The sequence below is a fragment of the Neopsephotus bourkii genome, unplaced genomic scaffold, assembly GCF_033783945.1.
Source record: "Neopsephotus bourkii isolate Nb327-2 ecotype Australia unplaced genomic scaffold, CSIRO-AGI_Nbou_v1 NB_1638, whole genome shotgun sequence".
NCBI classification, from domain to species: domain Eukaryota; kingdom Metazoa; phylum Chordata; class Aves; order Psittaciformes; family Psittacidae; genus Neopsephotus; species Neopsephotus bourkii.
The window spans coordinates 8263601-8283029 of NW_026902113.1; the positions used below are offsets into that span (position 1 = coordinate 8263601).

General features: G+C 42.6%; 1 protein-coding gene across 3 annotated transcripts in view; it reads left to right on the top strand.

Moving 5' to 3' along the window:
- Positions 1-4350, top strand: part of TNFRSF19 (TNF receptor superfamily member 19) — a 62163-nt gene extending 57813 nt beyond the window's left edge. For all 3 annotated transcript variants that reach the window (XM_061374634.1, XM_061374635.1, XM_061374637.1), the window contains one exon: positions 3859-4350. The gene's annotated coding sequence lies outside the window, so the exon portion shown is untranslated. The remainder of the gene's footprint in view (positions 1-3858) is intronic.
- The last annotated feature ends 15079 nt before the right edge of the window (positions 4351-19429 follow it).

Consider the following 19429-nt stretch of genomic DNA (forward strand, 5'->3'; position numbering starts at 1 on the left):
CTTCTGTCACTGAAAATATCAGCCTTATCTAAGTCATAGAATCATAGAAGAGTTAGGGTTGGAAAGGACCTTAAGATCATCAAGTTCCAAGCCCCCTGCCATGGGCAGGGACAACTCACACTAAACCGTTTCACCCAAGGCTCTGTTCAACCTGGCCTTGAATACCACCAGGGATGGAGCATTCACAACCTCCTTGGGCAACCTATTCCAGTGCCTCACCACCCTAACAGGAAAGAATTTCCTCCTTATATCCAATCTAAACTTCCCCTGTTTAAGTTTGAACCCGTTACCCCTTGTCCTATCACTACAGTCCCTAATGAAGAGTCCCTCCCCAGCAGCCCTATATGCCCCCTTCAGATACTGGAAGGTTGCTATGAGGTCTCCACACAGCCTTCTCTTCTCCAGGCTGAACAGCCCCAGCTTTCTCAGCCTGTCTTCATACAGGAGGTGCTCCAGTCCACTGATCATCCTCGTGGCCCTCCTCTGGACTTGTTCCAACAGTTCCATGTCCTTTTTATGTTGAGGACACCAGAACTGCACACAATACTTCAAGTGAGGTCTCACGAGAGCAAAGGGGCAGGATCACCTCCTTCAACCTGCTGGTCACACTCCTTTTGATGCAGCCCACGATACGGTTGGCTTTCTGGGCTGTGAGCACACACTGAAGCTGGCTCATGTTAATTTTCTCATCAGTCAACACCCCCAAGTCCTCCTCAGGGCTGCTCTGAATCTGTTCTCTGCCCAGCCTGTAACTGTGCCTGGGATTGCTCTAACCCAGGTGTAGGACCTTGCACTTGGCATGGTTAAATTTCAGGAGGTTGGCATCAGCCCACCTCACAAGCGTGTCAGGGTCCCTCTGGATGGCATTCCTTCCCTCCAGCGTATCAACCGAACCACACAGCTTGGTGTCATCAGCAAACTTGATGAGGGCGCACTCAATCCCACTGTCCATGTCAGCGACGAATATGTTAAACAAGACCGGTCCCAGCACTGATCCCTGAGGGACACCATTTGTTACTGGTCTCCAGCCGGACATTGAGCCATTGACCACAACTCTTTGTGTGCGGCCATCCAGCCAGTTCTTTATCCCCCGAGTGGTCCATTCATCAAATTGATGTCTCTCAAATTTAGAGACAAGGATGTCATGTGGGACAGTGTCAAACGCTTTGCACAAATCCAGGTAGATGACACCAATTGCTTTGCCCCTACCTATCAGTTCTGTAGCCCCATCACTGGAGGCCAGCCTCTATTATGTATCAACCTCTGAAGCTGGTACATGATTTAGTGGGAAAAAAAACACAAGCTTTTGAATTTTTAATCTTGTTACTATGGAAATATATTCTCTTAAAACATCAGGAGAGCATTTAAGTGCCATTGAGAACTGCTGAAAAACAGGGAACTCACAGCATTAAGATTTTCAGTCATAGCCATGTCACTGTCCCTTCCTATATGTATCTAGAGAATACAGCTACCACCTAATGGTATTTGGCATATTCAAAAATGAAACTATGACAATTGCTATCTGACACATGGTCAGTTAGTACCAGACATTGTTAGAGGCAAAACTATCTACTGTAAATAATCTATTGAGAAAGATGTGTATGACTAGAGAGCAGACTTTGGCCTCTTCAGGAACTTGCTTAGTAAGGTTCCATTGGATATAGCCCTAGAGGGCAGGGGGGCCCAAGACTGTTGGTTGATATTCAAGGATTACCTGACACAAGCTCAGGAGTGTTGCATCCCAACTAGAAGGAAGTGCAGCAAGAGGGCCAAGAGACCTCCTTGGATGGATAAGGAGCTGCTGAGGAAACTTCAAAAGAAAAAATCAACTTATAAAAGGTGGAAGCAAGGACAGGCAGCCTGGGAAGAATACAGGGATGTTGTCCGGGAAGCTAGGGACCAGGTTAGGAAAGCTAAGGCCCAGTTAGAATTAAACTTGGCTAGGGATGTTAAAGCTAACAGGGAGGGATTCTATAGGTACAATGCAAATAAAAGACAGACTAGGGACAATGTGGGCCCTCTCTGGAAGCTCTCGGGAGAACTGGCTATCCTGGATTTGGAGAAGGCTGAGGTTCTTCTTGACCTCATTTCCTCGGTCTTCACTGGCAAAGGCTCTGACTGCACCACCCAAGTCTTGGAAGGCAGATGCAGGGACTGTGAGAATGAAGACCTTGGGCCCGCTGTAGGAGAGGAACTGGTTCAAGACCATCTTAAAAACCTGAACCTACACAAGTCCATAGGACCTGATGAAATCCATCCACGGGTCCTGAAGGAGCTGGCGAATGAAATTGCTAAGCCACTGGCCTTCATATTTGAAAAATCGTGGCTGTCAGGTGAAATTCCTGATGACTGGAAAAAGGGAAATATGACCTCTATTTTCAAGAAGAGGAAAATGGATGACATGGGGAATTACAGACCAGTCAGTCTCACCTCTGTGCCTGTCAAAATCTTGAAGCAGATTCTCCTGGAAGGCATGCTAAGGCACATGGAAAACAACAAAGTGCTTTGTTGTGACAGCCAACATGTGACAGACAACAAAGTGACAGCCAACATGGCTTCACTAAGGGGAAATCTTGCCTGACCAATTTGGTGGCCTTCCAGTGATGGGGCTACGGAACTGATGGATAGGGGTAGAGCAGTTGATGTCACCTACCTGGATTTGTGTAAAGCATTCAACACTGTCCCACATGACATCCTTGTCTCTAAATTGGAGAGACGTCAATTTGATGAATGGACCACTCGGGGGATAAAGAACTGGCTGGAGGGCTGCACACAAAGAGTTGTGGTCAATGGCTCAATGTCCGGCTGGAGGGAAGGAATGCCATCCAGAGGGACCTTGACATGCTTGTGTCATGCTTGGCCAATGCCAACCTTATGAAGTTTAACCATGCCAAGTGCAAGGTCCTACACCTGGGTTGGAGCAGCCCCAGGCACAGCTACAGGCTGGGCAGAGAAGAGATTCAGAGCAGCCCTGCAGAGAAGGACTTGGGGGTGTTGGTTGATGAGAAAACGAACATGAGCCGACAGTGTGTGCTCGCAGCCCAGAAAGCCAACCGTATCCTGGGCTGCATCAAAAGGAGTGTGACCAGCAGGTTGAAGGAGGTGATCCTGCCCCTTTATTCTGCTCCCGTGAGACCTCACTTGAAGTATTGTGTGCAGTTCTGGTGTCCTCAACATAAAGAAGGACATGGAACTCTCAAAGCAAGTGCAGAGGAGGATCATAAGGATGATCAGGGAGCTCGAGCACCTGCTGTATGAAGACAGGCTGAGAAAGCTGGGGCTGTTCAGCCTGGAGAAGGCTGCGTGGTGGTTCTACTGAGATTTATGTATCATTCTGAATAAGCAAGATGGTTTGGGAGGGTCAGGTTTTTCTTCATGTTTTTTTCTTCAATAGAATTCACTGATTTGTTTTGTACAATTTCTCCATATTTGGACTCTGCAGTGCATCATTATGTATGCATCTTTAATGGAGAAATATAAGTAGTATTTGAGGACCTGGACTAGACTTGCCTGATATGTATTTTCAGGCTGAACTCTGTCCACCTGTACAACTTCAAGAAAATTCTTTCACCTCAGTTTGCCCGTTTTAATCGAGGGGGGTGGGGGGGGTGGGGGGAGGGGTGTTGCCCTTTATCTTAGTACATGTGGATGCATTGCAGTCTTGCGTAGGTCCATACTTTCTTATTTTATTGTATAGTGAAGTAAGTAACGATTTGCTAGAGGTTTCAGCTTTAGGTTTAGGTGAATTTTTAAAGCAAGCAGAAAGCAAGCTGAATCTTTTAGTGCTTAGTTAACTGCAGAAGTACATAAAGGTGTTTTATGAGCTTATGTAACCACTGTTCTATCACTTTCTTTTAGGAAACCAAGCTATGCCTCTCAGCAGTAAAGATGAACACGTCCCTTATGCTCCTCTGCTGATTGTCATCAAACTTAGTCCAGTCTTCAATGTTGCATGGTTTTAAAACCAGATGGGAAAAAAATGGCATCATTTCACACCTTCTGAGCAGTTGCATCTGAGCCTGCAAGAGCTGTAAAGTGAAACTTCAAGGAATATCCTAGGAGAACCCTGAAAATTGATTTATGACCTTTTGCATCACGTTTAAAAAAGAACCTTCTATTCCCTCAGATTCTCAAAAAGTCTAATGGAGTGAGCTTAAAAATACGTGTAAATACAGCAAGAAATATAAATGCTTCAGCGTGTTTAGGTGGCCATCTTAAATATGACTACAGATGTCAGAAGGCGTGGGACAGGACACTACAGTTGTTCTGCTTGCAGATTTATGCATGCATTAGGATTTTTTTGGCTCGTTCTAATTTTAAATCAGTTTCCTGCTGTTGAAGGACTTGACTTGTGAAAACAAACATTTCTATTTATGCAAGGATCATCTATTGGTAAACTGAAGCTTTTCTTATATATTACATTATAGTCAATAAGCTAGTTTGGGGAGTTAAAGAATTTGCATGTTACAATATGTATGGTTGAAGTCCCCTCCATCCAATTATTACATTTGTGAAGGAGGCATTGTTTTGTTAAATATAGCAGGAGATTAGCTTTAAATTAGACTTAGTTTAATGAAAGTCAACGGTACAGATAGGGTTGTTATGTTTAATTGGTAGTCTCAGTATTGGAATACAGCACTTGTTGTTATATCATGTAATTTTGAGATGTTGAAATAAATGTAATCCACTGTCACATCAAAATGCTATTCTATAGGAGGTGCCATGAAAGTATTCATTCAAGGAGACTATTACTAATATTTTTTTAGTAATGCATTATTTTTAAGGGTCAAGCTTCATGTTGTCCTAATTCTTTCATTTAGCAGACCTATTCATCCGCATTACTCTACCTTCTGTCTGTAGTAGTGTAGATTCATTTTTGCCACACAAAATACAAAAACTGCTTCATAACATTTACAAAAAACCCCTCTGAATTGAATCCTCAAAGTTGCATGCATGCCTAGCAAAGTGTCAGCTCCCTGCCTTCATTGCTGTTAAGATTTCTTTAAATGCAATTTGTTGCACCCTATCCCATAATACATTTTTCCTGAAGCTATTTTATCCCTAAAATAGTTCTCAGTTCTGTGAGTAATCCCAATAACCTCTACTGATTCATTACATTCAACAGGCTCCAACTTGTCAGTGATGAACTCTAGCAATTCTTTTAAGTACCCAATGTGCCTTGACAAAAGCAAAGCAATCAGCAAAACAAATGCAAATTTGCAATAAATATTACTCATCTTTCCACACATGGTTTGTGTGGCAATGGAAGTGTTGAGACGGTATTCATATTCCATAATGGAAAAACACTTTTGCTTTGAAGCATGCAATAGAAGGTTGAACCTGCACAAGAATAGCTGAAGCCAGTGTAGGCAGCCAAGGCAGTAAAATGCTTCAGCTCTTCACCAGTGAGAATATTCATGTGTGCAGAAATCATGTCTACAGTTAACAAATTCAGACCAAAGAGAGTGAAGAAATTATGTAAGTGATTTCTTTTTTTAAGTAGTAAATAGCACCATTTGGTCACTGGCAGAATAATACGCAGTTATAAAGGGAGTACAATTAGTCAGCTAAATACTGGAACATATATATTCAAATAAGAGCAGGTTTGAATTATTTCTTTGGATACTTTCATACATTTAAGATATGACAAATAGTATTTTTCACTATGTGTGCATGAAGAGATGTGTGCTTCTTTGTATATACTTTGTAAATAGAAAAAATCCAATGTGCATTTCAGTATACAGCGAGATATTTTTAGAACATGAGGAGATTTAACTTTCACTAATAACAACAGTTCTTTAAATGTACAGTTCAAAAGTTTTGCCGGCATCTGCCACAGTAAGTATGTTTTCCCATTGAAATTCACACTTTGTGTAAGTTTGTTTGTCTGGCAACTCCAGAGACAAACACTCATTTCTCCAAATGAGTGACAGAGAGCTTGAGAGCAAATTGAGAGGGGACAACGAAGAGAGTGCTTTTTAAATATATGTGTATATTGTGTATATACTTTTTTTCTTTAATTTAACCAAATTGGTCTTTTTTATATTGCTTGTGGCAAGCGATGTTGTACATGCCAATAGAAAACGTACAGTACCGTTGCTTTTCGACTGCCCACATACCATGTCCAGGAACTTACAGTGCTGTTTTAAATGCTCCTTTAAGGAATGTAAATTAAAATCTTGTATAAATCATTTTGTAATACTTTTTCTACTTGTGAATAAAATATGTGAACCAGTCTTGGTTTGTTGATCTAAAGTTAATAATACTATTCTATACAAACTTAGTGATAAATTCTTTTATTATTTTTAGAATTCCATAATGGATTAATTGCATTAAAATCACGGTGTCATTCGGTCCATCTTTGTCTTGAGATGCTTGCTGTTTAACAGCTGTATCATTCTTCAAGCTGGAGGGCCTTGAAGAAGCAGTAAGTTAGCGTCAATCTCTAAAATCAGAGGGCTTCTAAATCTTTTCAAAACTTTGCTTCTCAAGAAAGGAAAAAAAAAGAGCTGGAAAGCACCACCCACTGCTGTCTGTATAATGTCTTAAAAGAAATCTAAGTACTACATGCAGTAGACTGTTTCAGACAAGACAGATGTGTAAATAATCAGAGTAGCTGTATTTCTGAAACAGAAAAAGATGCCTTAATCATGGCCCCTGATTATTACTAACAGAGCAACTGCAGTTGCACTGCAGCAGCCAGGAGCGGTTTCAAACCTCAGTTAAAGAAAGATGGAATTAGAGAATACTGACAGAGAAGCCTGATTACCCATGATTCCAGGACATTTTCCAAACATTGTCCAGAAGTTCTATATGTTGAAAAGATTCAGGAAAATGTTGCTCAAATAGGATGCTGTACAATTTAGTGATTAAGAAAGGGATGCATGGTTGGACTGACAAGGGTAGAGGACTGAGACTAAAGGGTAATTTGATAATTGTGTATAATTACATGACTTCTTATGGAAAAGATGTAAGAAGCAGTGACTGGAAACTGAATCCAGATGAGGATGGTAGGTAACAAAAAACCAGGCTCTTTGTGGTAGAGAATTTGTAGCACTATGGGGTTTTATGGGAAAATTTGAGAGAAACTGAAAGCAGCTCTCTCCCTGTTGTTAGGTTAGCCTACCAAATTTCATGTTAGTTCTCATCTGTGTATTGCTGTTATTTCTCCAGTCTTTTAAGCACATAATTCAGAGCTTACCCACAGACCACCTTCCCAGGATAGCAAGGCCTTTTTATACAACTGTGCCCATGTGCTGCACTCCCAAGTAGTCTTCTCTTCTGCTGAGGCTGTCAAAAATGGCAGCAGTCCACGTTGCCATCCCACCTGATCATCCTTCGGGAGCACTTAAACACTTGCAAGTCTGCAAACCAGCACGTGGCATATTTGGTAGTCCATTTTGTGCCAGTACAGACAGCTTGGTGACTCTCAGCACTGCTGGGATCACAATGGTGTACCCCTGTCAAAAATAAAAATTTAAAAATTCAAGAAAAAAACAGGAATTGAAAACCAGGTATTTATTCTGCTTTATCTGGAAACAAAATACAACTAAAAAAACATTACATATGTGACCATGAAACTTGAATAGACACTTGATCATATCAGACACTATATAAATGTCATTAGCAAGGCTGCAATTTTCTAGCCAACTCTCCTTCTAGATGAGGTCTACAGAAAAAAAACAACACCCCAGAATGCTTTCCCTGCTTGCACTGCTCATCTGCACAGGAGTGCTTCCTGCCTTTTCTACAAGGTAGACAAGCTGTTAATGTAGTGCTCCTCATCCTACCAGGAGGCTGAGATTGTATGGCTTTTCTCTTTGTTGTGGCCTCTTTGAGGGCCTTCAGTTTGCATTCCTGTGAAGTCCCTCCAAGCAACAACCTTCATGCACTAAATTAATCCTCTCACTGACTTTAGTGATGGAGGCTTAGATCACTACCTGCAGCGCATTCCAGTGCAGACACTGCTACTTTGTTTTGCCCTGTTAGAAAAGGAGGTATTGAAGGAAGCACAGTGTTTTATCAAGCACAGAGCAAGCCGAGGTAGGGTGCTGCAGCACAAAGCTACACAATGCACACTTTGTGCTGGCAGGGTGCAATTTAATCCATACTTAGTTCTGGCATGAGTGATGGTAAAACCCACTTGCTCTTCACATTGCACAGGAGCCATTTTGATTATGGCTGATAAGGTAGAGCTTTCAATAGGGCAAAAATAACAGTGGGTGGATTTGCTAGTGAGCCTGCTGGCTTCCATAGCAGCAGTGAATGATGGCATTAGAGGAAATGTTTTCTAATAGCACACTAAGAGCACACTAAGGCTTCTAGCAAGCACCACAGCTTCAACAGCAGGGTCAGTTGAGTAAGAACGAGGGTTTTTCCCCATCATTTGATTTTCTAAATCCTTCCTTAGTGCAGTTGGATTTAAGTTTTCTTTTTTCATTGACCTGACAAAGGGAGATACAGCTTTTTCAAATTATAAATTATGTTTTTAAAGTATTGATGGAAAAGCACACAAAAAAGAAGGCAGCATTTAGAAAGTGCTTTTTCTGAGCCAGAGTCTTTGTGGAGTTTTCCCTTTCTTCTGCCCAGTTCCAGTTTGTGGCTGGGCAATTCAAATGCTATTTAGCATATAAAAATTATCCTAAGTATGGGAGATAGTATAGCAATATGTAGTCTGTAATCAACAGTTTAACGAAGAGGACTGATTTAAAGCTTGGGGAGAAAACAAACCGTTGGGATTCAAGAAAACACCTTGATTTGCCCAGAATCTATATCAGTCAATACACATATATATATAAAATCAGAATATAGATGTGCATGTGAAGATATATTCTACAGTAGAACAGCATAATAACCAGATTTAAGAGAACTGATCATATTGCATGTGATCTGAGGAAGGGCATTGTCTGGACCAGTCAGCAATTTCATCTTTAAATCCTTAAACATGAAGAAATTACGAAACACTACGGGCCAATTCACATGAGACCTTTACCCTATACAAGTCTTTATTCTGTATGTGGCAGAGGTTAAAAAATGAATTGAGAACTTACTTACTTCTTAAAAAAATAGTAAAGGCTCTTTTTCTCTTTTCTTTTTTTAATAACTTTGAGCACAAAAATCCAAGTGCCCTAAACATTTCATTGGTCAATATGGGAGCCTTAGAAAAGAAAAATTACTATAAGCAATAAATTACTTATTTAGGACCTACAGCCAGGAGTCTATGGCTCTCTTCCAGGGTTTTTAAAGCTACAAGTTCTTGCTCTTCAATAGCAACATACTGGAATAGCTGCTGAGTGAATGCAGTGTCTCTGCTGGGGTCAGTAGCATGTGAAGGCCTTGGCTGGCCCCACCAGAGGAGTTCTAATGCTTTTCAGCTGGTGGGGATCACAGAATGATGTCTTGTAATGGGGATTCTCTGTGCATACATATGTGTGCATTTCCTTATAATGGATATTTAACAGAAAGAACACTGTTGAATAGAACAGAAACAACAGATGTTACTTGTTATGAAAATAAGAATAATTGAATCATAGAATGGTTTGGGTGGGAAAGGACCTTAAGATCATCTAGTTCCAACCCCCCTGCCATGGGCAGGGACACCTCACACTAGACCATGAGAAAAGGAAAAGTAGCATCAAAAAAGAGCTTAACTGGCCATTATATTGCAAAGTGATCATATTTGAAAAGCCAAAGTAAATATCTGATCTACAGCCACCTTACTTCTCTAACTTCACGTTTACTTAAACTCACATAACCTCTGCACCTGGCCAAAGCAAAATGAGGAAGCTCTGGAATCAGCAGAATACTACATTTACTGCACCAATTTTGCCCGTTTATTGCAAATGTGCCATACCATTGCGTGTTTGTGTTTACTCCTGCAACATATGATAGCTGAGTTTAACTTGAGGACATTCGGCAAGTACCAGTTTGGTAATTTGGTTCACTCTCTTCCAAGAGAAAAAAGAAAGTTTTTTGACCAACTTGATATCATTTTATGTTGTTAGACAGAACAACAATTTCTGTTCCTTTATGATAGCTTCAGCTTTACTAAACCTTATTCCTAAGGATGTTCAACAATAAAAGTTCGACACCTGTGCAAGAGTGAGGACATACAGAATCACAGAACCAATTAGGTTGGAAAAGACCTTTCAGATCCCCAACAGACCCATAATATTCCACCAATAACACTGGCAGTACATTTTGTCAAAATTCACCACCTTTTTTGCTATTTTGAGACTATAAATAGAAAAAATTCCTTGCTTGAAAAAATTTTCATGCCATGGCAAAATGCTGTGAAAGCTCACAAGGACAACTAGTGCATCTGTATGGACAAATACCTCAATGTTGTTCTCATACTGGTTTTTAACTAGCAGGACAGATGGATTCAGGCAGAAGAAACTCTGAATCCTTTAGATTATAAAATACCTGTTTTATTACTGGGTTAAAAGAAGCAAGCCCTGTGGGTTCAGCCCTCTCATTAGTTTGAACAGGCTATGGGACCTGTAGGGAAGAGCCCAAGAATGCCATAAATTACATCTCCCGTGGCTTCCAACAACAGATAGCACTGGAGTTTACTTGAGGTGTTGGCAAGTGCTGTAATAGGGATTCCTCAAAATATCTGTCTGCCAGATGACGTTTCCACGTTTCCTAATGCACAGAATTTCACTGAGGAGGTCTTGTTGCATTTGCAGCCAGATGCTTTCTTTAACTAGAGAAGTATTTTTATTGCCTTCCTGCAGTAGGTGGATTGGGGGTAGTGGGGAAAGAAGCAACACCTTCACAAACCAGAGCAGAGCAGGATGCAGCCTAGGTACACTCAGTCTGTTACAGCTGATTCTTCTCTGCAAGTGCAGAAAATAGCTGTAAATGTGTTTGGAAGCCTAAAAATCCCCAAAGACGCAACAGTGCACCATCTGCAGATGTATCAGTGCAGTAACTGCAGTAGCTGAAAGCTATAAGTAAAAAGAAATTAATATAATCTGCCACTTGTGGGAGGGGGACCAAAAATAACTAAAGGTTTTGAGCTTCAGGCCTTCTTGGTCTGCTTTCTAAGGTTTGCTTACACACTTTGCAAGGTAAAGGTCTAGGTAAAGGTCTACAGCAGCTGCAGCTCTGAGGATGCTCCTGCAACTCACACCTGATTTTAGGGAGCAGAAGTTACCTTTCAGTTTGGTTTTGTTAATACTTCATCGTGCAAGAGCCGGGGGGGGGGGGTGTGTGTGTGTGTGTGTGTGTGTGTTAAGTACCTGACAATCTCTGTTCTTTTCTCAATTACCCCATTTTTTTGACACACAAAAGACTATTCAAATTTCATGTAAGTCACATTGCTCACAAGCTACCCATAGTAAGACTCTAATTCCATTTTCTCATGGAAAAGAAATGCAGTTACCCTAAAGCCACCCAGAAGATGGCCCAGGAATCAGATGCTGATTCATGCTGCAGCCAGTGTCTCTCTCTACCACTTTGTCCCCCCAGCCCAAAACAAATCAAAACTCCTCTGACCAGAGCAACCCCAACCCACACCAGCAACCCATGCTTTATAAACCTGTTATTAAATCATAGCTTATGGGTAGCTCAAACAACAACAAATTAAACACGAAAGACAGGGGAAAAAAAAAGCTGCATAAACAATTACACTGGAGAGTCATTCCGCAGAATTCCCATTTGTGCATTAAAAGCTCAGCTAAATAACCTTGGGCTGCACAGGAAGATGAGTAGGCTGGAAAACTCCTCTGATCTTACAGTTGCTCTGCCCCTCCAGCATACCAGGCATTTTATCTGCTTAGTCTTCATAAAAGTTTGATTTTGGGAAGTATCCATGCAGCGCTTTCCCCACATTCTTGATGCAGAAGTGTTTGCCCTCTCCATCCCCTGCCCAGTGCCAGAAATAGTAACACACAATTGGCACTGAAGGCTCTTTTTAATCAGGAAAGGAATGTCTCTATCTCCTACCTCCTTTCCTGTTTTGCGGCTCTTCCCTACCATTCTGTCTGCCTTATTTATCACTGCTGCATTTTTCAGGGATTGCTTTCCCTTCTTTCCTCCCAGAACGTGTTTCCCATTCCCCTCCCTCCACTACCTGGTCTGATTCCCCATTGCCATAGGAAAGAACTGTGGATTTAATTTCTGGAGCCTGGAAGATGCATCACAGCTTACATCAGCATCTGTAAAGCTTTGCTGTGTTCTTGTATGCCTGCAAAGGAAATAAAAGAGGCAAACAAAGGTACCCAATCACAGTGTGTGAATGCTGGCTGTGCGACCCTGGGCAAAGCTTACTTTCAGATGGACAGTGAGCTCATGTTCAAGGCCTGCCTACCCAGGAATTTATTTGGTTGGATTCCTATCTGTGGACAGCTGCTTCTAAAATGGGAGATAAAGGCTGAGTGCGTAAAATGATTTTTAAGCACATGCGCTGATCAGGATTATTTTGCAAGAACCCTCCATGAAAACCAGAGACAAGGGGCTGGTCACAGCTGCAAGTGAGACAGAGCTACCCATGACAAGGTGTAAAAACTGCCGATAGCAGGACTTAACCCTAAAGTGCTGTAAAAAATGTGTCTATTGAAAAGGCAGGACAGCTGTGAATTATGATGGATTAAACTGACTGGAAACAAACCCCTACCTTCTTCTTTTGTCTGGAGCAGTCATTCTCTCTTCCCCGAGGTCATCTTACCACAGAATAGTATAGCAAAATAATTAATTAATCATGTCAGATCTACTTTGCACACTCCTGACCTGTGCTCAACCTGATTTCCTGAATGGGTGAGTCAAAGCAGGTTGGGCCAGCCTGTAAGTTGAGGCACAGGAGGGCATTCCCTGCTGTGCACTAGTAGGTTGGTAGAAAACAACATCAACAGAGCAAAGGAGTTACTGCAGAAAGGACGACACAATTGGACTTAGTTTCCTGCTTAGAGCTGCTGATTATAAATTAGCCCAAATCATGTAGAAGTTACTTGATTCAACAGAAATTATTTTAACACTTATGTTGTTTTAAAACACTTTAAGTCTTAAAACCAACAAGATGAAAGAGGTGACACAAAAAGTCGAATTTGGGTTGAAACACAAAACAGGCCCTGTGGGCAGCAGGAGAGGAGATATCTGTGTGCCTCAGTCCTCTATATCTGCTCCTGCATGCAGGCACAGAGGGTCAGGAGGCCCCACACTGGATGTCCCTCCCTTGGAACTTGTGTGTGGGTTTTGGGAGACAGAGAAGCGGCAGACCAGACTCAGGCCAACAGGAAAAGCCATGGAAGATGCATTTTGGGCATTAATGCTGTGGCTAAGCAGTATGAGCAGGTCCTGCCTTGTCTGTGCAGGAGCCAAACCAACCCCACCAGGTAGAGCCCTCTCTTAGAAAAGCCACTGATTACTGATGGTTTTAACCCCCCCCATGTTGCCAATGCCCAACTTCTTATGAACACCTTCCCTGCAGGAGGGATGGCATTTCAGCCGCCCCACTGTTGATGACCCTGAAAAAGGAGCAAGATGTAGAGTCCACAGCTGCTGCCAAACACCCCAGTGCTCCTCAATCGTAAGAAAATACCAGTTTGACTGCCTTGTGCACTGCCGAGGGATGTTACTGGACTACTAATTGCCCCAAATGACCTCACGGCACATTAACACCTACTCTTTTCCAAACAGTGGTCACTGCTGGATCCAGTACCTCTTTCCACTGCAAGCTGGTTTATTCACATTTCATTTGCTTCGAGATTCATCTATGGACAGCAATTTGTTGGCAGCCTCCGCAGCTGAAACCATATCTTCTCAAGCCCACTGTCAGGTGCCAGCAGCCTGTTGGCAGTGTGCAGGCAGCCAGCCCTTGGGGAAGCAATGTAGGTCTGCAACAAAATACTGCCTTTCTTGGGGACTCAGGAAGGAGAAACTTGAATCAGCCACTTCATTTCATTGCCTGAGTTTGCTGCCACTGTAGAAATACTACACCTAGATACATTCATGCTCATCTGCTGTGTGCATTGTCTAATAGATAAGACATGCCCTACTCCCACCCGGTCTGGAATGGTCTAATATCAACCACTTCATGCTTGCAGAGTACTGCAGCCAGCTGAGCTGCTCACCCAGGATGCATCCGCAAAGTGTGTCTGCAACTCCTTATCCTTTGCATTCTCTTCTATATTTAGGAGATTCACATGCACACAACAGTCAGAGCAAGCAAACATCAAGACGAGTTTTGAGTTCACAGATCCCTTGGGACTGTCAACAAGTCACAGGGAGGTTGTACAAGAGCAGCTAAAATAATGAGGGTATGTTGGCAGCTGTATCTACAATGGTTCTGTCCCAAGGAGCAAATGGTTATACCTGACTTCTGAAGACATATTCGAGCTCATGGCCTTGCATAGTATTTTAAAAGTCCCAACCCCAGAAATGACTTGGACATTAGCAGCTATTCAGGCTCCCAATATCAGGTTGCCCAGAACTGCATCCAGCCTGACCTTGAATGTCTCCGGGGTGGCGTATCCACCACCTCTCTGGGCAATGCAATCTTACAACCACTGAAGTGAGATTTTAATGCACATGTGCACACTTTAAGAAGACAAAAAGAGGACAAAGAGGAGAGGCAAGAGAGACAAATGAAGCAAGCTGAGGTGAAGCAAGACTGCAAAGCAAAATGCACAGTCTGACTCTATCAAGTAGGAATCTCAGTACAAATCAAAGGATTGTCATGTAACAGCATCCACAATATCCTGACGATCAAACATCAATACTATATCCTCACCATTAGATCCAAACATTTTCAAGTGGAAAAGTAGGGCTCTCTGAATTCCCATTACAATATTTAGGACACCAGTCTCCCTGTTTTCTGTGCTGCTAAACTGAATAGTCCCAGCATTTCTGGAAATCAGGTTAGCAGTTAAAATGTCTTTGATATTCCCTGCATTGTTCGGTTATCTTTTTTTACCAGCATTTACAATATTAGAGCAGTACTAACGAAGACAGAGGTTACAAACAGATGCACGTTGGCCCTGCCAGAGGCTTGCTAACCTTTCTATTAGTATTCGTACAAATAGCAACGCACAGGAGGATGCCATATTTGTGGTACAGGTAGAAAAAAGCAAGTAAGAGGCAGAAGAATGAGTTGCCCACAGGGACAGGGTTTTTCTCTCCCAGTGTTAGCCTCGCCAATAGGTTGGCAAGGTTGGAGAGCAGCAGCACCATGAACCCAGATGGGATTCCTCTGTAGCGTAAGTCAGTATAAACGGGGTTAATTTATCAGGGGGATTTCCTACAACCAGGGTATGCCTTTTCTGAATGGGTTCTGAAAGAAAACACATTCAAATTAACCCAGAAGATTAATACAATGCAGGTTTCAGGTCAGTGAAGGGTGGTGAGGAGCAACAGCAGCAACATAAAAGGGAGGGCCCAAAGCTGGCTCAGATTATTTAAGCACAATGAGGGCTTTTCTGTAGTATGCAGAAAACCAAAACTTTTCACCTGCCCCATCATTTGCCCCAACATTGAGAGGAAGAGGAAATTCTAAGACATCAGCCAAAGCATGACCTCCAACTTCATATGTCTCTTCTTCCATGTATATACCGCAACTGTTGTTTCAGGTCTTGATAAATAAGCTATCCAGGGAGCTCTCACTTTTAAAAGTGAGAGCCTCTTTAGAAATCACAGAAGCCCCACACCAACCTTGGCCCTTAAACACATTTTCAGAGGACCAGAGCTAAAAAAGCATACATGTTTGTGTGCCTTGGTAGACTGAGAGCACTGATGGATCTTCTGTCCACAGCTGGAACACCAAAGAGGGGTCTGGTCAAGGATAATGTGCGCTCAGACTTTCATGTTCCCTGGTCCCTGCATCAATACAAGGCACGCAGCCTCACTTCTCCAGCCTAAAAACCAAGGTGAAGAGTGGAATAATGAAAAAGTAAGAGAAAAAAGCTCACAGGTCTGGTTTATCTGAAGACGTCCTGCATTTCTGACAAGGTTATACCTCTTGCCTAGGGTGTGGTGACTGGGATCTGAAGTGTTTCCAGTTGGCACAAAGGGTCCCAACACACAGAAAACAAGTTGTAGAGTTTAGCTCTTACTGACAATTTTAGTTTGTGAAATATCTTTTTGGCCAAATGAAAGAGAGAAAGCTGGAGATGGGGTGAGAAACATGAAGCAGGGAAGATGAAAAAAAATCTGTCCAAAGCCAGCAAAATACAGGCTTCAGACCAGCTAAACAGATACTTCTGACAGGCCTAGGGAAAGGCATGGAAAACGGAACAGCTCACAGAGTGGAAACTGAATGTTGAATGAGCTATTTCCCTGCACTCAGCCAGCCTACATCAGTTTTTCACACACAATTGAGACTGTCAGAAGCCAAAGGAAAAAAAAAAGCAGGTTTTCTTTTCAGAGATTACAAACTGAACAAACTACTAAACCACCTTGTCTTGGGAATTTGGCTTAGACAGCAGATTGAATCAAAGATAACTAATTTGATTAAGTAGAACAAGTTATCTAAATCCCTATGGAAAACACCGGCAGCAATTCAGCACTGTTTTGCAAAAGGCCCTCGGTGTTAAATAGTTTCAGTGAGAGCAATACCTACAGACACACAGCAGTTCCAATGCACGAAGGACGTGCTTGTTGGACAGGCTCAGCACACAGCAATAAATTAAACTTACAGGGAAATAAAAAGAGAATTCGCCAGGATAGTGAAGAATCAGGTTTGGTCAGAACTTACCTGGTCTTTGACAGATGCATTGGGTTACAGATCCCAGTGGCACTCTCTCTCTCTTGAAGCATGCAGTTACATTTCCAACTCTTAGGGAAGTCCTTTTTCAACCTCATCACAACGAGTGTTATTTGTGCAAATGTTAAGAGACAATGAACTGCAATTTCAACTCTCATTTGTAATGACTGGGTTTACTATGGCTAGCATGAATCATTTTGATAACACGTATAATTAGTTTTATAGACTTTTTAGGATGTTATAAAAGCTGCTATATCACTTGTATTCCCTCAGGGCTCTCTTATAAAATTATCTGGTTACAACTGTATTCTTGGAACTGAAGTGTAGACAATTGAGCACATCAAGAGAACATTGTAAGCCAAGACATTCAAGACAATTTCGCTGCCTTTTTTCGTTTCTAAAAAACCTTGTGTAGAAATGCTATCACTCCTGGACTCCAGCACTATCAGCTGTTCAAAGCTGGAGACACTCATTTCCTCCCAGGCCATCAATAAGTTGCCTCTGTACAGCTCACGGCTGCCCAGAGCAGATACTGGTGCTCCCAGGGGGAAAATGCTCAACTTGTACAAATAAGGTAGGTCGTTAATGACTTCATTTGAGATATGGAAGTTTATCCTGGATGAGGATTTGGCTCTGTAAAGATGGCTGCAAAGCGAGTTAACAAAATTCCACCTTCATGATGAAGAAACGTGGGATTGGTAGGAGTGTGCACTACGTGACTCCAGCAACTTCTGACTTCATAAACAGTTTTTCTTTCATATATATTAATAATCAGACTTTATTTTTAGCAACTGCCCTGCTAACCTGTTGGGAATCTGCTAGAGGTGCTCCATGAGCTTGCCCAACCCTTACATTAAGGGCTGCTGTAAATATCAGCCAAACACAGGCTTCTGACCCTGTTTCATGGACAAGTCAACATTGAAACACCTATTTGATAAATTACTATTACTCATGAAGCGCAGCTGCCTGTAGTGTATTGAGAGCTGTTGTCCCATACCATGCAACCTAAGGGGGCTCGCCCATCCTGACTTGCCCTGGCTTGGCAATGTGTCACCTTCTCAGAGGGTCACATCTGGGACATTTCCCCAAGGCTCAGCTTTTCCAACACTCACCTCTTGCTGTACGGGGAAGGGAGATGAGAAATGCTGTTCAAGCATGAGGTACCCTCCAGGCTATATGGGCACATGCCAGTAGCAGCCTTGGGCTGCTGATATAGGGCGGGCAGAACCTACCATGCTGTTGTTTTGCTTTTTCTCTGACATGATCACAACCACCAGGTTACAGCCACAGCCCAAATCTCCCCTTGCCTTCTCCTACCCGCCTGGGCCATGCCCTGCTGCAGCTGAAAGCACAGAGGGAAAAGGGAGACTTTTGGAGGTGTCTAAGGAGTAAAGTGAAGGGGATGTAAGGAGCTGGAGGGTTAGCTGCCTAAAGCACCTCATAAACCCCAAGATGTCCTGAATATAAAAGCATCTTTGGTAACTTATTTAATATTGCACTACATGATACTGTCATTAATGTATAAACTCAGTCACTATATTGGTTTTGAACAACCTGGTCTAGCGCAAGGTGTCCCTGCCTGTGGTAGCAAGGTTAGAACTGGATGAGCTTTAAGGTCCCTTTCAACCCAAGCCATTTGGTGATTCTATGATGTATGACAGTAAAAGCAAGCAACAGTTGCATCTGATGATTGAAAAAAAAGATGATGTCAAAAAAGAGGGTAAATTTGGTGCTTTGAGGTGTTCCAAATCTAAACAGGATTCCCCTACTTCCATCCCAGCCATCCATGCTCTCACCAGTTAGTGGAGCAACGAAAGGCATGTGCAAGAGGTGGTTCATCCCATCCTAAGAGAGGTAGGATCTATCCCATCTAAAAGGTAATTGTTTCTTCTCCTCAAGCACAAAGGCAGTTGTAACAGCAAGCTTTAGCCATCTACAAGTTGCCCTAGAGGCTACAGGCTCACAGGCAACTGCTTGGCAAGAGGCATCCCACTGCCTTTCCTTTGTGTTTTTAAATCCATACACCAGTAGAGCACAGACAGTCATCCTGTCAGATCTTTATCGGCACTTTGCTTCTGGTTTAAGTATCTTGTCTTCAACAGATTTCTGGGACACTTCCTCTGAACAAGCAGCCACACTGATTTCCTATAGCTGCGTGGCTCCGGCGTGCCATGGCACTCCGTTTAAAGAGCCATTTGTTGAAGAGCAGCCACAGAGGACTTAAAAGGCAAACAAATCTCAGCCTGGGGAAGATCAGAAGGGCCGACAGACAGTCCTGCTGGTGCTGATTTATACTTCCTTATCTTCTATCTCCTTCCCTCTCTGCCCCAAGCACACTGGCTGTTCTCCCACAGTCCGCCTCCCGGGGAAATCCGTGTGCTTGTTTTCTGCAATCAGGCATTTCCAATTCTCAAGTTCTTCAGGTCTCCAAATTTTAATGTAGTGCTCCCCTTTTGGTGTACTGCAAACCTGCCAGGGTAAAGCACTCACCTGAGCTTGTTCCCAACAGCAAGTAAATAAATCCCTGGCTCTGGGAACAGCAAATCTCCAATACTTTGCCCAGAAGGAATGTGAGATTGTAGATGCACAGTGCCTCCCACTAAACAACAAGCAGAGGAGGCTCTTTGGCTTAACTCTGCTGCTTCAGCTCTCCACTCATAATGAAGCCATCACCAGAACAGTTACCCAGCGAGCATGGACTTGCTACCCACATGGCAAAATCTCCTT